Below are 15,883 nucleotides of genomic sequence, written 5' to 3' on the forward strand. Positions count from 1 at the left end.
CACTAGGGTGGGCAGCTCTTGTACTATAATCCACAGAATCTCCCACAAAATGTGTTGCTCACACTAATATAAATTATCACATTTTTCTACATATAACTTATGGATCATATAAAAACCCAACAATTATGTGGTTCACTGTCAGTGAGTTTTGCAAATACAGCAAAAGCAAGGGGATGTCTACCCTAGAGATGCTTCTCACCTAGTAACAGTACTGAAATTAGTCCTCCAACCTATTCCTTCTGTCCCCAAAAACCACATTCTGTCACTTGCACTGTTTGAGACAGTGCCCATCCATAAATTATCTGAAGATTTATGAGGATGGTGTCTTCACTGCAACTAGTATGAGGCTAGCTGTTGGGAACTGTGCTGTTGATAAAATGGGGATGCATTAATTACTGCCAAGCAGTGCTTATCTAAGAGCCAAGGTCTTTTCTGCTTCTCATTCTAATCCACCAGTGGGGAGCTTGGGGGTGCACAAGGAGTTGGGAGGGGACTGGATAGCTGGAGTAGCTGACCCCAACTGACCACATGGATATTCCATAGTGTATGGAATCATGCTCAGCATATAGAGCTAGAGGAAAGAGAAAGAGAGGCATGTTTGGAGTGATGCCATTTGTCTTTCCAAGTCACTGCTATATGTGATGGAGCCCTGCTCTCCTGGAGATGGCTGAACACCTGTGTGCCCATGGGAAGTGGAGAATGAATTCCTTGTTTTGCTTTGCTTGCATAGGTGGCTTTTGCTTTACCTATTAAATGTCTTTATTTCAGCCTATGAGTTTCCTCACTTTTGCTCTTCTGATTCTGCCATCCCACCAGGGGAGAACAAGTGAGTGGCTGTGTTGCGTTTGGTTGCCAGCTGGGGTCAAATCGCATCAAGAAGAAAGGTACGGTGATACTCGATCAAGTCCACTGTTGCAGGGAAAAGAAAGGTCAGTAGCAAGAACTGAACAATATTTTTGCCTTTTAGATTTAAAAGCTCCGGCCCTTCCAGAGACAGTACAAGAGCAGTGGTGAAACCAGCAGTGGTTCATGTCACATTCCTGGTCAACATTTCATCATCTACTGACAGCACAGGAGTGTAAAGTTTCCCTATGTATTCCATATTGACATTTTCCATAAATTCCAAAGAAAATTTCTGGTTTTTTTACCAGTAGAAATATTACATCTGCTTGGGATTTGGTGGACATCCTTTCATCCATTGCCTCTGTGATACACAGCTGGGTCTTTCAAAATTTGACATCTCTGAAATACACAACTGCCTGCAGACCTGTCCTCTCAGTAGATGACGTGAAATACACTACCTCACACACAAACCAAATTACAGATCCAGCAATAGTTGAATGAACAGAGAGAAATCTGACACTTGAAAGTGATTCTTCACTTGTTGAAACGAAACATGCCAAACAGCTGAAATGCAATGTTTCAAACTTTGGAGGAATAGTACCCATCTCTTTGCTAGTCTGGAATAGCTGGTGTGTGTGTTTCCTTGCTACAATAAGGCTATAATGGAGGATGTACTTAATGCAGAAACCACTGCAGCCACCAGGATTATAATCTTCATAAAGCATACACTGAGAACAGACAACACACTGTACAACCACAAAGCAACCGTAGTCACTTATAATTGGAAGTATTATTTCAGGATGGATGGCAGTTCCTAAGTGTTTTGCTTGAGGAAAACACTTCCTGAGAAAAAATTAGATATGATTACACCAAGTTCAGTATTTTTCTTTTTTGGGAGATGCATTAGGTAGAATTCTGGTAAACTGAATAAAAGGAAATAGCAACACTTAAGTCCAATCAACTTTAAAAAATGAAATAAAACCCACTATCAATGCAGACCAAGTGCAGAGTTGTTTTTACTTTCCCCCCCAAAAGACATGTTTGACTTATAAATGTGGAACTCCCATGCAGGCTAGAGTCCTTCCTTCTCCCAAGCGCATCTGCTGGATTACCTCACCCGACTGGAAGGTGCGAGCACCAGGTAGATCACCTTTGCAGTCCCTGGCTGTACACGAGGGGTGGGCGGGCGGCACCAAAAGAAACTCCCCAAAATAAGCGTCAAAATGAAAAGCTGAATCATAAAATGTAATTGCATCCGAGGTAAAGAGCCCCCACATTGCGGTGAATCACTCTGCGCTCCCACGGTTTCCGTCCGGCTCTTACACGAGGTCAGGGAAGGCGAGCACCCGGCCCCACACACAGAGGGTCCCCGCTGCGCTCTGCACCGTCAGGAAAGACCGACCCCGCCAGGAAAGGCCGATTCCCACCCCAGGCGACGCCGTGACCGGCACCCCCGCGCTCCCCTCCCGCGCCGCCGCCCCCGGTGACTCCTCCCTCCTCCCTCACGGCCGCGGCCCCGGAGCCCGGCGGGGCGGAACCGGGCGCGCTACAAATCCGCCGCTCCGGCGGAGCTGCGGGCAGAGCAGCGCGGGAGGTCCCGCAGAGGAGGCGCTCCGGCCGGCTGGTCCCGGCGGCAGCGGGGCGCGGCTGCCCGCGCTCTCCCTCGGGGAGCCGGCAAACTTCCTTGGGAGCGGGAGGGAGAGAAGGAGCCGCGTCCCGGTCCCGCGGCTCAGTCCGCCCCTTTCCCCGGCTACCGTCCCGTCCCGGCACTGCTTGCGGCCAGACTTGCCTAGCGCCCGCGGGGCTGGTCCCGGCTGCCTCCCATCGCCGCGACCGGCGAGCGGGCTGTCCGCCTCGTCCCAGGGGAAGCCAGGGGCCGTTTCCATAGAGATGGGGCCGGAGTGAAACTTTGCTGCGGGCGGGCGGCAAGGGCCGAGCCCGGGCGGCGCTGAGCGGAGCGGTCGGGCCGGCTGTGAGAGCCGGGTCCGTCTCCTTCCACCTCCTCCGCAGCGCCGCCGGGGGCGAGCGCCGCCCGGACACCCTGCAGAGGAGCCGGGAAAGTTTTGCTCCGCGGAGCCGCCACCCGCCCACGCCCCCCTGGGCGGCTGCTTGGCGGCCGTTCCCCCGCGGCGGCTCCCGCGGAGCGCTGCTATGGCACCCGCCCGTCGCCGCGGGGCGAGCAGGGGGAGGCCGCCTCCGGCTGGCCCTGCGCTGGCGGCGGGGGGGCGCGCAGCCCCCGGGCGGCGGGCGTCCTCCTCTGGCCGGCAGTGACCGCCCCGGCCCCGCTCCTGCCTGCTCGCCATGCCTGCCCCCGCTCGCCTCTCGCCGAGCACGGTGCCGGGGAAGGGCGAGGGGAGCCGCCGCCCTGTCACTCCCTGAGCCAGCCGCCGCCTCACTGGAGAAGCCCCGTGTCTGACGGGCACGGCGCAGCTCCGCTGCTCGCTGCGCCGGGAGGGCTGCGGGCACCTCGCACCTCCCCACAGGTAAGCGGCGAGGCGAGTGGGGGTGAGTCTGCTCGGGGTCTACCCCTGGCCCCGAACTTCAACCCGCCCGCAGCCGTCACCTCTCCTCGGGAGCGCAGGGGCTGCGCCCTGCGCCTTCCTGCCGGCGGTGCCTGGGGGCACGGGGGGACGCGCCCCTGCCCTCGGCGGTGAGGGGCAGAGGGAGCGGCACCGGTGGGTGGTTCGGTGGGTTTTTCCCTGCCAGAAATGGACTTTCTGCCTCCCGAACGGAGCGGGCTGGCGTGCCGGCGGCCGCCGCGCTCCGCGCAGCTGCTACACACCCTCTTTTGTCTGCGCTGGGTCCGAAATACTTTAGTACTGCCGTCGCCTGCCCCGCCGGTCGGGATCCCGGCTCGGCACTGCCCCGCCGGGGCTGCCCCCGGGCTGAGCCCCCCGTGCCGCTCCCTCCCCGGCGAGTTGCCCCATTGCCTTTATTTTCACGGGAGCTGGGCTTTCCTTAACCTTTGTTTGCGGGGAAAATGGTGGTGTGCTGGTTATCTGAAAGGATGAGAGACAGATGGGGATAACAAGGGGGTTGCCTTATTCCTTTGCGTGCGAATGTAACTCAGTGCTAAATAAATCGCTCACCGGGTAGACATAATCTTACTGGTGAGGCAGACTTTGAAACAAAAGTACTGCAAACAGCTCGGGTGCATGGCAGATACTCCTGATATCCTACTAACATAAACATTGGTAGTGTTTGCGCTTGAATTCAATACATGTGCAGCTGTTGTGCCGATCTGGAATTGCAGTAGCTGTATCTACTTGACGCTTAATAGTCTTTTGTACGCAGTAGTTATGAAAAATAATACGGCTTTTATTGTTCAAAGGCGAAAGTACCCAGACAAAAGTATTCCTTTAGTGTAGCATTCTGTATAACGTGAACTACAGAATAACCTGTAGCGATGTAGTGGACTTGCACTTCATAACGCTCTTAGGATGCGAAGACTATATTGCTCAATAAAATTCTGTCTGCAAAGGTTTCTCTGGCTTTTCTTGATGCTAGATCAATACACTAGCAACTATTCTGTTATTTTTCTCTAAGTAGATGGTGCAGACTACTATCCATGTGATGGAAAACCAGTGTCCAGATAGGAAGAAGCAGTGCTTTTTTTTTTTTTTTTTATTCTTCCTTTTAGTAGTTTTGGTGCTGCTTTGCAGAAAGTGTGAAAAAAAAAAACCCCAACACTTAAACCAGAAAATTATATTTCCATTGTATGTAACTGAAGTTCCTTAATGATGAAGCTAAAGGGTCATTCAGGTTTGGAATGGTTTAGTGTACTTTTGTTGCCAGGAAATGTACTTCTAGATAAATACTTGTTAGAAGATAATTGTAAGATAATTTTTAGTAATTCAAAACATGAGTTGCAATTAGGTGTTTTGTCCTGAAAATAGAAAAACACACTCATGGATAAAGATATGAGGTACTTAACTAGTAATTTGGGAAGTAAAATCATATATAATTTATATTTTGTTGGCATAGAAACATTTTATTTGTTACTCCTTGGTTGGATTGCAACAATGATCCAAATGAAAATTGGACTACTGATGCAATCATTCAGTACAGTAGAATTATTTTGTTTGATGTACAAAAATGGTTTTGCTCAATATAACCTCACTGGAATTCATTTTTATTGAAGCTTTGTAATCAGACTATAAAAAGTGGGCTGTTGGAATGTAATTGTGTGAAGTATGGACTAAGCAAGCCCTGCTCTGACAAAGGACTGAAAAGTTTGCTCACTCTCAAGCAGGTACGCAGTTCCAACTTCATCCCTAATGATCACCCAAGGTCTGAGTTTGTTGCGTGTGGCAGGAGGTCTTGGTAACTTCAGTGAAACTCTTCATTGTCCTAACTGCACTGCTGGACCTTCCCTGGACCAAGCCCTCTCTGTGTGTTCTGCCTCTACTTCCCTGAATGCTGGATCTACAATACAAAACACCTGTGCTGTGTGCAGGTGGTCACCTCAGCCACATCTCATGGGTTGTTTATTCTCTGTTGGCTATCATCTCTCAGGGCTGAAAGGGGAAAATACAAAGTGAAAATTGGTTAAGGAGTGAAGTTCATCAATTCAACAGCAGGAGGAGACTGCTACTTCTTGTGTTTTGTTCAGTAGATTTTAGGAGCCAGAAATCTGAAATGCTGAAAAATCAGTGAAAAGTCCCACTGGAATTACTGAAACCAAAGTTATATAAAATGTATGAAACCTGTTGTCATGAATAGTTACCCCTTTTTAAAAAATTAATGGTAGAATCCTCAATCTTGTCTGTAATAGTGGTAGAGATCGTAGTAGAAGGGGAACTTTGTGTCCTAGCTTGTGGTGATGCCTCAGTTTGATTTGGTGCCACTGCTCTTTATAAACAGATCAGTTACTTGTGATCTCCATGTTTGATCTCATGATACTGGAACAAAGAGGTAGTTGGCAAATAATTCTCTAGTTGCAAGACAGGAGAGTTATGTAGGAAGACGTGAAACATAAAGACATAGGTGTCTTATGCCAGCTTAGACATCTTAAGGTGTTTCAGACCTTTGTATGAGGCTGGTAAACAGAATCTAAGGAGAGCACTTCTGGAAAGGCAGCTGACAACCATGTAGAATGCTATTGTTTGTATTACAGTTCCATGGAAAAAGCCTCTAAGAAGACCAATCTATTTTCAGAAATCTTGTTAAAAATTCTGATGCTGCCTTATGATGGATATGGGAAGAAATCCCTTGCTGTCAGGATTTAGGGAGGTCCATTTTCAGGTGTCTATTTATCAGCAAAATCTTTGTATTGCTTCCTGTGCTTCTAACTGCCATTGAGTAACTCAAGGGTACTAATAAATAGTTGAGGAGTAAAAAATCTTTTTAGAGAAGTTGCTTATGCTCTCCAAGCCTACTAGAAGTAAATGGAAATTGCAAGTAGTGCTTGAGTTTGTGCTCTAGTTTTAGTTAGCACATTAGTTGTACAACAAAATCACTGTAAGGAAAAGTTTCTGGTTTTCTTCTTCAGTGGGTAAAACATAAGAACCTACTTACCCAGAGATTGTGTGGGTTAAGTGGACTGTTGACTGCATGGAAGGGTGAAATGCTGAAAACATAATTGAATTAAACTACTGAGCAGATGTTTTAAACTGCTGTTGCTCTGCCCACTGGTTTTACTAGCTCCTCAGTGTCCACTTGTTGTGGAGTGTGAGAATAAGCACTGTTCTAAATTTTCATGCTGGGGCTTTAGTCTAGCTCTAAAGCAAGATGTTACTCTATTCCATCATTACCTATTTCCACATCAGACAATTCAGTACGAGGTGCATATATATATATATATAACTGCTCTTCAAATAGGTGAATCTTGCCAGAAGGAGCCCAATTGACCTGATGACAGAACTTAGTACTGAAATACTGATATTATATTGATCTCTTAGTGTAAATGAAATTACATTTTCCTTACCAAACTTCCCTACATGATCAGTGATTTTAAAGGACATGATTCATAGATGCCTTTTAAAAATCAAGTTTTTCTTTTTTTTGCACAGCTAGCCAAATGGGATGGATAACCTGTAGTACAGAGCTACTTGAAACCTTTTATCTGCAGCAGGAGCAGAACATGCTTGTGGTGGTTTTAAAATTATTCTGTGTCCAGAAGACCTGAGAAAGAAGGATGTTTATCCTCAGTCATTTCCTATATCCATCAGTGTTTCTAGTTGGGGAAAGTTATTATTCCTTTTTCTGCACGTTTTAGTACCTAAAAAAGTGTGACAGCGTGGTGCAAAGCCACCTAACCAAAACTAGGCATCTGAGGAGCATTGCAAATGAGATGTAATGATGCAGCAGAGATTTTCAGGAAAATAAAGCAATACACTACCTTTTTGTGTATAAAGATTCTGAAAGGTCTTATGGGAAATGTAAATGGTTTTCAGTTTACTCTCTTGTCTTACTATATCAACATCTTATCATTTATATACCACTGGAATTGTTCCTGCTGTTGGAAGTGTGGCCATTTTCCTCCGATTTAAATAAGTAGAAATGAAGGAGATACTTCTCTAAATTGTCTTCTGATTTTTCCTCACTAAGCTGAATGATGAAGCTCTTACTGAATCAGGAAAAACAAGATTTTGTCAGTTTAATGAAGAATGCTTTAGATACACTCAGTAATAATCTCAAGAGATGTAAAATATAGCATAGGTTACTTTTCATAGGAACTAGTTTAAAGACAAAGAAGCAAAGAGGAAGAATCCCTTTTTATATGAACTTGTTTTTTCTAGTTGCTGTTTCACAGATACAGTTGGGCTGAGCATCCCAGTGTTGTGGTTTTGAAACCCATTGATAAAAAGTGCTGAAATTTGAGTCAGTTGAAACTACAGTCACGCTGACTGTGAAATGGGAAGGACATTTTTGACAAAGCATTGATACAGTTGGATGCTAATAGCCTACCAGTTCTGACAATTGGTTAGTTTCACGAAATTCTTTAAGTAGTAGAGGTTTGGGCTTTGATACCTATAAATCTGTAGCATTAGCTCAGAGAGTGAATGTGATATCAAACCAAGTTTTTTAGAGCTTTTCAACAGTAGTCATACTTCTTTTTTCTAATAAAAGGAAAATTCCAAAAGTAATTTTCTGTCAATTTAAACTACTGTAAAAGCACATTAATTAGAAGCGTGTTATAAATGTCACTTAGAATGTTGAATTTGGTGTCATAGTGGTCACTGTAATACAGGGTTTTTTCACATTCTCCATCTGAATGTGTCTGAATAAATCGCTCTGCTTATCTGTAATCAGTTGCACATTGTTGAAGAATGTGTTTGTATCTAGTTAATTTTATCACTTCCATTTTGTTATGTATTAAATGAGGAAAAAGTGCTATTATTTGTCCATCCATCTGGTGTAAAATTGTTGCTCAAAATCCTGGCATTTTCTTTCCTTTGGGTAATTCAAAGTAACAAAGGCATATCACATTATATGTGATGTACGTGTGAGATGTGCAACTTTATTCCTTCATAAGGAGGGATGGAAGCAGCCTTGTGTGTTGGGGCAGCATTTTACTGCAGCAAACAAGCTTTCCCAAGGGCTGTTCCTTGGATCACATAGGGTGTACATAACAGCTGCTCTAGCTGCTGTCTTTTGCATGATCTTGTGCTAGACAAACTTGGTGCATAAGGTGTGAGGCAGCCCTCTGCTTGGAAAAAGGGACACACTCTGCAAGTGTGCTTTCTTGACATGGACGTTGTGGTGGGGTCAATGGAATAAACCTGATACAATTTCAGATTTGGCAGAGGTGTGCTTCTTGCTATAAATTATTGTGCATTTAACAGCTCTGGCTTGTTTCACCAGAGGTATGCCTATTATTTTTGTAGGAAGAAGTTAGATGACAGAAAACAGACAAAAGAACCCCAAAACTAACCCAAGGAAGAAAGCAGGAGAGGGAGAAGGGAAGGGGGAGCAAAGAGCAAAACACAAAATGGAAATATTGAAGGTAGGAAAAATATGAAGGAAGACAAAGGATGAGATATAGTAAATTGCATTTCTAAAGAGAAATTATGCCACATCCACTGTTATAAATGGAAAGAAACTTGAATAATGGAGATTAGAATAAAAGTAAGAATAAAAAATGTGGTATTTCTTTTTTGAAGCATCTCATGGAAAATCAGACTGGAAAATGGAGAAATTAATTCTTGTCTCACTGAGATGCATTTTAAATGAACTGTCTTTGTTGTGTAGTAAGTAAACTGTTCTGCAGAAATGATGTTAAACACTTCTTCCAGAAGATACGCTGTAAGTAAATCAGTTCAGACAGACATAAGAAAGGAGGGGGAGCTAAGAAGGATAGTTTGTTTACAAAGATAGAAAATGCATTTTGAAGTACTTGAAAGTTAGGTGAACTGTTGTTTTCATTTTCAAGCAGACTAATACTCTAAACCCAAAAGTTATCACCATGTTGATCTATGTAATTTGTCATTATCTCACAGAAGACCAGTGAGCGCAGTAAGCACAATGAGAACATCCTTCAAATGCTGGATAATTAACTGGTATTTATTGTGAATACTTAGCTACCCTACTTGCGCAGATTTTTCTTTCTGATATGTTTTGGCTATATCTGTGTCAAGAAACTAATTAAACCAAGACATGTTTTATGGCCATGAGGTCAGCTAGAGCGGTCTGGCTCAATGTGGGTGTTAAACTGTCTTTCAGATGGTCATATCCAAATTGACTGTTTAGAAAGAGCTGCTGGACTGAACCAGTGCCTGAGAGTGTGCTAGCTGACCTTGACCACAAATGTCCCTGGCATCCATCCTTGTGGTAGTGTGAAAGAGACACGGTGGGTCCCTGAGCCCGTGCTGGGGACACCAGCCAGTACTGAGCACAAGATCCACTACTTGATAGAATGTTTTTCCATCTCAGCCGAAACTATCTTACTACAATGATCCTAATATACACAGATTTTAAATAGAAGTAGTGTGCTGAAAGCTATATTTGGAAGACATTGTCTCCTTTAATTATGTTAAAAGAAATCTGATGTCAGCTTGCTATCACACTAGTAACCAGTAATATGGAGAATGGAATTTGGAACATTGCTTGGATACACAGAATTTCTGGACATAGTGGAACAGCATACTGGGACGCCAAGAGGGTGGCCACCTTGTGGCAAAGAAGACCAACAGAATCCTGGGATGCATTAGGAAGAGCACTGCCAGCAGGACCAGGGTGGCCTGGGATGATTGTGAGGTATGTGAATGAGGCAAGTTGGCCAATGATGATGAATGGGTGTTCTACTGGCTGGCTGCCTACTCAGGTTAGAATGGGGACGTTAGCGACTACTCAGCTCTGGTGAGGCCTAGTGGGGCGTTCTGGGCTCCTCAGTGCAGGAGAGACATGGAGCCCCTGGAGCATGTCCAGCTGTGAGAATGGCTGGGGGACTGGAGCATCTCTTTTGAAGAAAGGCTGAGGGGGCTGGGCCTGTTCAGCCTTGAGAAGAGGTGACTGGGAGGGGACCTCATCAATGTGTATGAATATCTGAAGGGTGGTGCCAAGAGGATGGAACCAGGCTCTGCTTGGTGCTGCACACCGCTAGGATGAGAGGCAATGGACAGAAACTGATGTGCAAGAAGTTCCAGCTGAATATGAGAAGGAATTTCTTTACCGTGCAGTGACTGTGTGATGGAATGGATTGCCCAGAGAGGGTGTGGAGTCTCCCTCACTAGAGATACTGAAGAACTGTCTGGACACAATCCTATGCCATGTTTTCTCCTGCTTGAGAAAGGAGGTTGGACCAGATGACCTACTGTGGTCACTTCCAACTTGACAATACTGTGACCATACTCCCAAATGGATTACGAGAGATTGCCAAACAAGCACAAAACTTACAAAATAAACATCTAGCTGACAGTTTCTTAATGTCACATTTATTTACCTGGTAATAATAGTCTGTACAAAAATGGCTAGCAGATATTAATAATAAACATCCAGAGGCCTAACAGACTCTTCTTGGAAGGTCCTGTCTTGCCTATTAATACAGTTTATAGACTTTAGAGCAGTAGAATCACTTTGCATTAATTCAGTGCCAAAGTGCTTTCCTCAAACCCTTCCTATGACCCCTGCAAAGTATTTGCTTTGCACTTTGCCAGGAAGACATTTCTTCTCAAATTACTTTGCAGACGCCTATTCTGAATTTATTGCCATTCTTTTGCTAATTCAATATTGTTCTCCTAGGACGTGGCCTCATTAACTGGTGCCCACGGTGGAATATCTGCATACATTGCTGGAACATAGTTCAGTAGACTGTATTATATTAGAAAGACACGGGTCCAATCCAAGCCTGCAACCAGTATGCATACCAATTAAATTACATGCAGAAGCGTTTACTGATTAAGGACAAGCAATGCTGTGTTTTGCACTATGCCAGTTTGTTATTTTTTTATTGTTATACTGGCTGTACAGTTGAAATGGTAATGAAAAGAGGTTATAGCTGAGACCATAGTTCTTTTTTATTTAAGTTCTTAATCTTGTGAACTTTTAAATTCAGTTAGATTGGTGGTTGACTGGTTTTAACCTGTGAAATTTGGAGATTATGACTAGATGGCATTACAAATATTATATAACTCCTATAAAAAATGTACTATTATCACAGAATCAAATTTAGTCTATGAGAGGCTGGACCCAGATGAAGTAGTATAGCTTTCTGGTAATGTTTTGTTGTGCAGCTTTTATAGCATGCTGTGTGATTATAGGTTAGGAAAAAATTCTCCACTGAAAGAGTTGTCATGCATTGTAACAGGCTGCCAGGGGAAGTGGTTGAGTCACCATTCCTGGAGGTACTTAAAAAGCATGTTAATGTGTCATGTAGAAACATGGTCTAGTAGTCGACCTGGAAATCAGCACTAAGGTAATGGTTGGACTCACAATCTCTGCGGTCTTCTCCAGTCTAAATGATTCTATGACTCCATGACGTGATCATTGTGGTTTTCCTACTTTCTCCAAAGAATTTTGGGAGTACCTATTCTTTGCTTTTACAACCATTTTTATCAGTGTGCCTGTTACCAGGTATTTACCTTGTGTTAAGGAAGGCAAACTCCAAAGGAAGAACGTGGAGCTGAAAGTAGTCTGTGTGAGCTTTAGTCTCTGCAGTCCTTCCTTCCAGAGTTTAGATCTGGACTCAGGAAAACTCTTTATCCATTTTATAAACTATTCTAATTGTTACTAGCCAAAATGTTATTTTGAGTAGGATTTGTCATCTTAGTTTTCAGGTTTGTGCTTAGGAGGTAATTTTCAGCTGAGAATATTGAGTGCTTGGGAAATGGTCTAACACATTGCTTAAAACTCCTTAAAAAGCCAAGATCAGCATCACCCTCAGGTTAAATATGGCTTTGTTAAACCTTGTGACTGAAGAGATGAGCTTCAGAATTCAATTTTGAGCTTTTTTCCTAATGTAGTTATTCTCACAGTTGAAGAAGCATTTACTGGGGAAATGGGGAGGAAAAAGAAGAAGGAAAATACAAAAGGTCTGCTACAGCAGACTGTTAATTCAGATGGGGAAAGTGAGAGAGTCTGGTTAAACCAGTCTGAAATTCAGAAGGCCCCTAGAGAGGGTGCTGATGTTATGGAAATTTGGATTGGAAGACTTTTCTGATGACTCGTGTGCTCTGAAATTAGTTTAGAATGTTGCCCTTCCAACAGTAAGGCTGTGCTTGGGAAAGCCTGTATTTCCAAAAGCATATGGCTGAAAGTCTTCTAGGACTCAGAGGCTTGTGGCTTCTCAGGTTAGACCTAAAGCTTGGAGGTCTGAGTAATGTTTATTATGTGGGTTCTTTGTTTGCTTTGTATTAGTAGTCTCATTGTTATGCTTAATCACCTACATTTGATTCAGTTACAGGCATTCAGTAGCTGTGTGCTGTAGCAGAAAACTCACACAAACCGGCACAGTTTATTATACTTAGGTAAAAAATTGTGGGTAAACAACTGTAGGTGAATTTTCATTCCTTGACAATTGCAGAACTGTGAATATAATGGTACTAGGAAGGCAGAATGTAGGCAGATGGATAGGTCAGTAGTACAGCAACAACCACAAACATCAATTATTCTATAGCGACAAGACTAATTTTTGCAAATAATATACTTAGTCAAGTAGTAAGGAGGCTCTTATTTGAGTGACTGGAATAAGTGGGTCCTATGTAGTGTGGCTGGAAGTATGTGTAGCATTAATATCATAACACTGCTTTCCTTCATGTCTTTCAGTAAATCCACAAGGAATGATGAGGCCAGGTGTTTGCATTTATCAAGGTTGGCAATTTAGAAGAGAAGAAACATGGTAGGAATAACGCTTAGGTCTTCAGCAGTGACAGCAGAGGCTTTGTCAGAGCAGAAGGGCCTTAGAAAGGGGTCTGATCTGTTGTGCCTGCTGTTCTCCATAGGTTTGTAGCTTTAGAACTCTTTGCAAACACTCAACTTAAAAGCTTCTCTTCAACAACTGCATTGCTCTGAAAGATTGTCCTTAGCATGGTCATATATGGTCATGTGCATGTTTGTACTGCTTCTTGTCTTCCTTTTCACCTTGTTTCTGCCTTTTAGTCTGTGATGTACTGTGGCTGATGTGCTATGGGTAGTGTAGCCTGGGTGGTGGGGTGTTCAGCCATGCTCCAGCCTATATATGCTGATTCATAATATGGGAGGTAGACAGAGGGTCTGCAGGATCAGGTATTCACAGAAGTTGCTAAGACAAGCATGAGGTTCAGGTTTTCAAGATTTTTTTATCTACATCTTGAGACAGTTGTTATTTTAAAAGCTGAGATTTTGAGCACGTAATCATACAGAAGTTAAGGTACCGGGCAGGTTTCTACAATTCCTGTGCCCAAAATCTCATCTTGATAAGAAATTACCTTCTCAAACAGCAACACCCATGAGAGGATGAGACAGAAAATGTCTACAGATCTTACTGTATACATTTCTTTCTGTTTCAGATACTATGAGGTTTTCCTTAAAAATGTTGGAGAAAACAATAGAAACGGTTGGAAAAGTGTTTAAAATCACTTTCACGTACATCACATGTAAAACCATGTGGCTGTGATTAAACAAGCTAATTGTGTGCAAAAGCTAGGGGATGACTGTTGCTGAGCATAACTTGCTTTAAACAGATTTTTCAGAAGGATTATCAGTCATCATGATCAGACTGTAAAAACAGAAAATATGAGCTGCAGCAGAGATCTGAAAAACAGACAGAAAAATGATCCTGGATTCCATCAAAACCCAAAAGATTATACAACTTCATGTTACAGCTTTGGGAGAATGATAAAATTGAAGTTGATGAATGGCTTCTGTTAATAATTTTGCATTTGGCTTGTGGTTTACTTTTCAGGATACTTTATTGTAAAACTTTTTTATTGCTCATTCTTGATATGGATTTTGTTTGTTTTTACAGAGACAGACTGCATATTAATAGACCAGTAACTCTCCACATTCTGTCTGGATAGCTCTTGAAGAAGGAGCATGGAAAAAGTATGGCTGTGTAGACAAGATAGCATTGCATTATTTGAATGTTTGTCTGAATCTAATGTGGCTCTTCTGGCTGATATGACAGTAATTTCTGTTTTCCTGAAGCAAACCTGCCTTTTCCATATATGAGTTTGTATGTATGTTTGTGTGTGGGTGTGTGTATCTATCTATATCTATACCTGTATATCTGTCCATATACATATCTTGGGATAAGACTGGGGAATTTCTGCAACTATTGCTCCTCTCTTCATTAAAAAAAAATAAAACCAGGTAGTGGATTTGCTTCATATGGAGCCCTGTAGGCCCTACTTCTTTTGTTTGCTTCAAAGAATAATTGAGGAAGCATCTTAATGCTGTAGCCCTACTTTATGATGTGAACCCAAGCCACTCCTGTATTGTATAGATGTACACAAGATATCAAAGTGTAGTAAAACATGTAACAATCTCATGGACATGGCGTTGGGTGTAAGGTGTGTGAAACAGTCTTTTAAATCCTTCAGATTTTTTTGTGTCCATGCAATGCTTTCTCCTCTCTTTGTAGTGTAGGAGATCCATCCTATTCTAATTTGCTTCAGATCTCCTCTTTTGTTTTTTGCTACATCAGAGCAGCAAATGCTTCAGGAATCAAATGGTAATTCGGCTTTGCTTATATCTAGGATGCATACAGCTAGGAGCTGCATACTAGGACCACCGAATTACTCCGTCAAAGCTAATTTTTAGAGTTGTATAAATTAAACAGGTCAGCAAAGACATAAGAATTTGGATTCTCTGCTATTGTTATATTTTGCACCAGTATAAATCCTTGATTTTAATGAAAGTTTTGATATATGTCATAAAACTGGTGGAGGGTTAGATATTACAGATTGAGTATTGGATGATGACAGTCAAAAATTGTCTTTTCCTGCTGCGAGCTCAGGAACATTGTAAAAAATGGAATTATTCTTGTTTGGTTACTGTTGCTCTGGTAGTGTGTTGAGATCCTGGCTATGTGAAGTCATAGGCAGATTTCTTATGTGTTTCAACAAGGTTAGGATGTCATTCAGTCTGTTAGGTAGTCTTGGGTCTAGTGCTGGTTCCTACATGGCCCAAAAATGTCAAAAATGTATTCTGTGAATTATGCCTTTATTACACGAGCGAGCCAAAACAGCTCTCAGCAGCTAGAAATGTTTTAGTTCAAAGGCATGACAATCAATTTTTGCTAATAAGCTGCCATCCTGAGAAACCCCTAAAGCCTCTCAGAATGTGCTTTCTGCAAAGATGACACTCTTGTTTATCTAAGCCATGTTACGGTGATATTTTTTGTTGTTATTGTCTTAATGTCCCTGAACAAATGCTTTAATCAGCTGGATTTTAAAATGTCTGTATTCTAAATTTCTAAGTGATATGAGTAGCATGCCTGAAGTAGAATGAACTTTGGAAGTTCAGATATGGAAGGAGAGATTTTTTTCCATCTAACTTCTTTTATTATAATAGAATATTATGAACCATATGATAGGTTAATTAAGTTAATCAAGATATTAAGAAGATATATAGTTTTCTTATTAGTGATATTCAAACTCTTAATGGCAACATAATGGGGAAG

The 15,883-nt window shown here is 42.7% G+C and overlaps 2 protein-coding genes across 3 annotated transcripts in view; one reads left to right on the plus strand and one right to left on the minus strand.

Moving 5' to 3' along the window:
• Window positions 1–2,770, minus strand: part of SAMD3 (sterile alpha motif domain containing 3) — a 70,120-nt gene extending 67,350 nt beyond the window's left edge. The window contains exon 1 of the mRNA XM_077175301.1: window positions 2,633–2,770. The gene's annotated coding sequence lies outside the window, so the exon portion shown is untranslated. The remainder of the gene's footprint in view (window positions 1–2,632) is intronic.
• Window positions 2,771–2,922: 152 nt separating this feature from the next.
• Window positions 2,923–15,883, plus strand: part of TMEM200A (transmembrane protein 200A) — a 52,972-nt gene continuing 40,011 nt past the window's right edge. The window contains exon 1 of one of the 2 annotated variants that reach the window (XM_077175304.1): window positions 2,923–3,326. The gene's annotated coding sequence lies outside the window, so the exon portion shown is untranslated. The remainder of the gene's footprint in view (window positions 3,327–15,883) is intronic. The other variant, XM_054629918.2, reaches the window with a different exon arrangement.

The sequence above is a fragment of the Agelaius phoeniceus genome, chromosome 3 (genome assembly GCF_051311805.1).
Source record: "Agelaius phoeniceus isolate bAgePho1 chromosome 3, bAgePho1.hap1, whole genome shotgun sequence".
Classification (NCBI taxonomy): Eukaryota; Metazoa; Chordata; class Aves; order Passeriformes; family Icteridae; genus Agelaius; species Agelaius phoeniceus.